This window comes from Pinus tabuliformis, chromosome 2_2, assembly GCF_031772625.1.
Source record: "Pinus tabuliformis cultivar Carrire ecotype Pingquan chromosome 2_2, CPIR1, whole genome shotgun sequence".
NCBI classification, from domain to species: Eukaryota; Viridiplantae; Streptophyta; class Pinopsida; order Pinales; family Pinaceae; genus Pinus; species Pinus tabuliformis.
The window spans coordinates 381,410,959-381,417,023 of record NC_142300.1 but is presented as its reverse complement, the minus strand read 5'-3'; the positions used below and the strand labels follow the sequence as shown (position 1 = coordinate 381,417,023).

Here is a 6,065-nt window from a genome sequence, read left to right as displayed (position 1 = left end):
TGAATAATCAGTGACTAAATTATCCAGACCTATAACAACATTTCTAAAATGACCCTAAACTAAAAGCTGCCTCTAATACTAAGAACATATTGTTGGACCATCAATCTAATTTATATTTGTAGCAGCTGGACATATTAAACTTAGAAACATTTATAAATATAATGCTTAACATGTTCCATGATGAAAAAACGTTATGAAATATGATCAGGACCCCCCTTTGGTGGCCTAATCACCCTTGTTTTGGATGTAATCCCTGGCTCGTTCCTTGACATCTTTGGCCTTACTGGCGATGTGTTGATGTGCATAATTAACCTTATTAGCACCAGGTGGGTGTTTTCCCCTCATGTAGTTAACAATCCATGACTGCGAAGAGAGGGCAGCAATTCCAAAGCCCCCTTCAGATAGAAAACCAATGGTGGTGAGAAGAAGAACACTCCCGACAGGAACCAATATTGGGCTAAAAAAAATCAGCATAGACATTGCAACAAGAAGAGTTACCACAGTCCCCATAAGGGTAATTCCGTCCAAGAGAAGCAATGCCCCTCCCATAGTAATGGCGACCATCATCTTCATAACCTGTTGGGCACTAGGAGCGTTCTCCTGTATCTTCTGCATCATCCCCTGCACTTGTTGCTATTCATTCTCTGAAACTGTATCTTTTTGCTTTTCCAGACATGCTCTGGTTCAATTGGTGGACAATTCAAAGAATTTGCAGTAATAATCCAGCTGTTATATCAATAGAGAACACTAGGAGAGATAACGATCATGTAATGGGTGGATTTTCTACGTTACTGTATCCAATAATACTGGTACAAAATAATGTCAAAGTTAAACATGTGGCATTCATAGGGTGGCACCACAATAGCTTTGCATACATTTTATAAAGCTATATCAAAAAAACATTACATTGTTCTTTATTTAGGACATAGATTGCCATCTTTCAATAATAGATAGAATTTTATAAAGCTATATTAAAAAAACATTAAATTGTTTTTTATTTAAAAGGACAAATTATATCTTTCAATAATAGGATATGAAGGTGGTTCACTTTGAGAAAACTTCCAGTAAACGGTAAGTTGTATTGATAAATAGCAATTCACGGTTTTAACTTTTATAAGACAATGCATCTTTGCAAACATCAGAATTAAGAATCTGTCCATTGTGGTAATTGTATAGCTAAGGTATATGAGAATAACCATTTGTGTGCTAAGATTAGAGATGGTCCAAGTACCTCTTCGTAATGTCGCACCCTTCACTTTCATAATTACATTGACTAATCAAATTACCTCTCACAGTTTGCAGATTGAAAATGATAGTCTTCATCTCCACGACCCTCATTTCTCTTAGAAATCAAGTTCTTCTACTTTAATTTGCATATACTATAGATTTATGAATGGAAGATTTTAGTAAGCTTCGTTACCATTAACGTTGAAATTCAATTTCTATGAAAGCGATGAAGGTTGATTTCTGAGTGTTGCCTGTGAATATATTGAGAGTCTCATGATTTTATGATGTCATTCATCAACTCACTGATGAGTTTATTTGTTATGGACAAATATTTGTGTTTTTCAATTGTGTCATTGATATATGTTTCACAAAATTGATTGTTTTCAAGTTATCCCTCTGTAGTTTGGTTGCGTAATTGGATTACGCTCTTTCGAGATTTCGAGTACACTCTTTTGAAGTTTTGGTAGTTATGTGTGTGACTAAAATACATTTAAATAAGTGATCTAGAATCAACTAATTAATTAATCAATTAAATAGTGGTTGATCAATGCTCTTATCTATAAATCATTAACCATAAAACCAATATCATTAACCATAAAACCAATATGTAAATCGATAAATGCCGGTGCTAGAGAAAATATTGTTGACAAATCTTTCAAAAAAAGTGCTCCAACTTCATTGATGTGCATAACAAGGAAATTGATCTTCCTAGACATGTGATTTTACAAGGTGCAAGGCGAAAACAACTAAAGGTGTCTATCTGAAATAGGAAGAGTTTTTGAAAAGTCAGTAAAATCTGTGGAGGTTGAGCTATTTTAGTTTTGGCAATGAGACTAACACTACATGAATGACCAAACGTTATTATGATGACTGACATAATCAACGGTATTTCCTTTCAATTGACTAAAATCCATAAATAGGGTTATGGTCCCCATGACCCATCTTTCATTTGTGGCATTCATTGTATGAAACACACTGGCAGTAAACGTATCTCGTAAAGAAGGGCAAACTGAAAATACATTCGTAGGTGGTTGCAGCGTATTTTCCAGATTAGTGTCTATCAAACTGTAATAAAGCAGGCTTGGGCTGTCTTGTCTATTGGATGGCAGAGGAGGCGTCAGGTCCATTCAAAGGCACATAATTGATATTAATTCTTCATTATGGAATTGTTTTTAGTGCGACTTTTTGGACTTTCACGTGTCGAAATATGGCAGAAAATTGTTAGGTGAGAACTTGATTTGTCTTATTTAAAATGGTTTTTTGGCTATATATATGGATTTAGCACCCTGAAAAAGGCTTGGTGCATTTGGGTTGCGCAGGAGTTACCCATAAAACTTGTGATTTCAATAAATTTGTGCTGGATTTTAGAGAAATTAGATCCCAAAAACCCACCAGAAATGCTTCCAAAAAGTCACACTAAAGACAACTCTATTCATTATGACCACTTTCTTAGTGACATGAGAAATCTATGGTGCTTAAAATATAGACCCAACTTTCTGAACATGTAGACCTAATTTTCTGAACACATAAGGACACTGCAAATGTCCACACCATTTTAAACAAAAATAAGAAACTAGCAAAATCACTTCCACACTTAACCAGTGAAGCCTTGAAATCCAAAAGTGTGGCAGATGACAATAGAAATTTAACATACAAAAACACATGAGTTCAACTCTTCCATTGATCACACAAAAAATTGACGATTACAATAAACTCGGAAGGATATTTAAACTTTTTCATCTAGCTGCTAGCCTAAATTAACTTTACAAGCACATACACTCTAGATTATACTTTTCCCAAAATATGACTTAACTCTTAACTTGACTTAGTTAACTGACTCTCCTAAATTTAGCCAACTCTAATATGGGGAAGATTATAGTTTCTAAGAGATAGGTTGTGGTGCGGAAGATGGTTTTTTTAGAGATGAAAGATGCAAAGGATGGTTTGTGTGGAGGATGAAGCATCCTAGCACAATATGAGTCAATATGGCAAAAATCAATTATTTATCTTGCCGTCCTAAACCCCATCCTAGTTAAAATATTGTTGAGCATTTGCACATGAAACTTCTCCTCCCACCCCACATGGTGTACCTATATTGTAACTATACAACCTACCAACTCCACAACATATTGCTTGAACTTTGTTGATCTTTAACTCTAGACAATATTCAAAAAGTATTATGATTAATTATAAATTTTCAAGAGAAAAACTAGGGTACATTATATAATATTCACACCATATTTTTATAGTCCATTCCAAATTCCCACTGCTTCTGGTTTATTTAAACCTCACACCCTATCCTAGCATTCTCCACTTTCATTATTTTCAACAGAATCAGCACATTATACAGTTTACATGGATCTAGTTATGGATGTTTATATGTTGGAAGACTATGAAACAAGATGGCCGAGTTTCTTTCAACAATATAGAGGTCGCTGATGAGAAGAAGTTTCAATTTCCAAGACATTGGAATATGTTGATCTCTGTTAAGACTAATGATAACCGCAACAACAGGTTTAAGGAAGACATACTTTTCCATTATTTCGGTCCATAAACCCTTGCATTACAATATCAATAGTTTCCCTGACCTACAGATCAGAATAGTTGAGAAGTATATTGCCTTCATTATGAGTCCTAAAACATATAGACCCAATTTTCTAAACATACGTTTTTTTCCCGAACTATACTTATGCCTTTATTCTTGTCTACCCAAAAATTTAATTCTCTACTTTATATGTTGTAAAACAAAACTGAATGGCGTGTATTCACCAGAGCCTGTGGCCATGTTTTAAACGAAATCGACAAAAATCAAACCACACAAATTTAAAAATTAATATAATCTTTTAACAACAACAATAATTTAATTTAATTGTTTTCCGTAAATTGTAAAGCTAGACATGGAATTGTTAGTACAATAAGCGAATCATGCCAATTGCATTGATTTTTGAAAAAATAACTTCGGCGTAAATCACATGTAGACAGACATTTGTCGACGCGTTTCGAACCAACTAGTGTGGTTCATTGTCGGGACAAGTTGAAGAAACAGAGCCAGCTTAGCAAGATAAATAGTCTGAGCAGAGTCTCCAACGGCTAAATTGACTAACGGCTAATTTTGACCTTAGGACCCAGGTCTAATTAATATTTATTAATTTAATATTATTATTATTTTTATTATTATTTATCTTGATATTATTTATATCAATGGTTGGTTTGAAAAGAAATCTATCTATCTATCTATATATATATATATATATATATATATATATATATATATATATATATATAAAGTTATAATATTAGGTTAATAAGATAAAATTTAGGATTAATAAGTAAAATAATTTCAATGGTTAGTTAAAAAAAAATTAAATAAATAAATAAATAAATAAATAATAATAATAATAATAATAATAATAGTAATTTATTTATTTATTTATTTAGATTAATTCATAATTAATATATATATATATATATATATATATATATATATATATATATATATATATATATATATATATATATATATATATATATATATATATATATATATAATTAAAATCGTAATATTAGGTTGTTAAGTGACGAGTATTATAATGGTTAGTTTATTTTTAATTATTATTATCTATGAAAATTAGTTAAAAATATATAAAATAATCGTAATGGTTGGTTAAAGAAGTAATTTATTTTATTTAAATTATTTATTATATAAATATATATATTTTCTAATTAAAGTTAAAATATTAGGTTATTAAGATCAAAGTTAGGATTAATAAAAAGATAATTTATTTATTTACTTAAATTATTTAATATATATATATATATATATATATATATATTAAAATCATAATAATAGGTTGAGACTTTTCATTTATTAATAATAATTTCTAATGGTTAGTTTAAAAAAGTAATTTAATAGTTTATTTATTAATAATCAAATATATATATACTTTATATATAATATAATAAAAATTATAAAGTTAGGATAAAATACTATATAAATAAATAGAATAATTCAACGGTTAGTTTAAAAAGGTAATTTATTAATTTAATTAAATTATTTATTAAATATCGTTAATGTTGCATATATACATATATATTCTAAAAAAGAAAAAGAAAAAAGGGGGCAGAAAAACCGACTAAGAAGAGAGTGCTGGAATCCAGCACCTACTGATTTTCCAGCCATCATCTCTATTGAGATTGATCGGCTTCTTTTCAATCTCAATAGCTTCCCTCAATTTACGATGGTGGAACTGAGCAGCTTTGGCAACAACCTTGGCCTCCTCAATACACACCTGATGCTTGGTCTTTTCCACATGCTCAGCTAATGCTGAAGACTTGGATCTCCCATGTCTTAGGTTAGCCACATGTTCGCAGATTCTTTGACGGATGGAGCACCCTGTTTCCCCAATATAGGGGGTCCCACAAGAACAAGGGATCAGGTAGACACCCTTCATGTCTTTAGGGTTAACGGGATCTTTCACCGATCGGAGGGATTTGCGAATGGTGTTGAGGGGCCTAAAGGTTGAGGGAATATCATACCTTTTAAGGATACGAGCAATCTTGTATGTGGTTCCTTGAACATAGGGAAGATGGACACCTGGATGATGCTCTTTAGGCTCTTTCTTAATTAACACGTTTTTAGAGGCTTTTTGGAAATCCTTCTGACCCAGGCGTTTTCTTCAACTTGTCCTGACGATGAACCACACTAGTTGGTTCGAAACGCGTCGAAAAATGTCTGTCTACATGTGATTTATGCCGAAGTTATTCTTTCAACTGTTATGGATCACAGAAGCCTTAATTCAACTATGCATTGATTTTTTTGAATCAAATATTTTATAAAT

General features: G+C 31.6%; 1 pseudogene; it reads right to left on the bottom strand.

The window, feature by feature from the left end:
* Window positions 1–225: 225 nt before the first annotated feature.
* LOC149192838 (oleosin pseudogene) lies at window positions 226–615 on the bottom strand (annotated as a pseudogene).
* Between the last annotated feature and the right edge of the window lie 5,450 nt (window positions 616–6,065).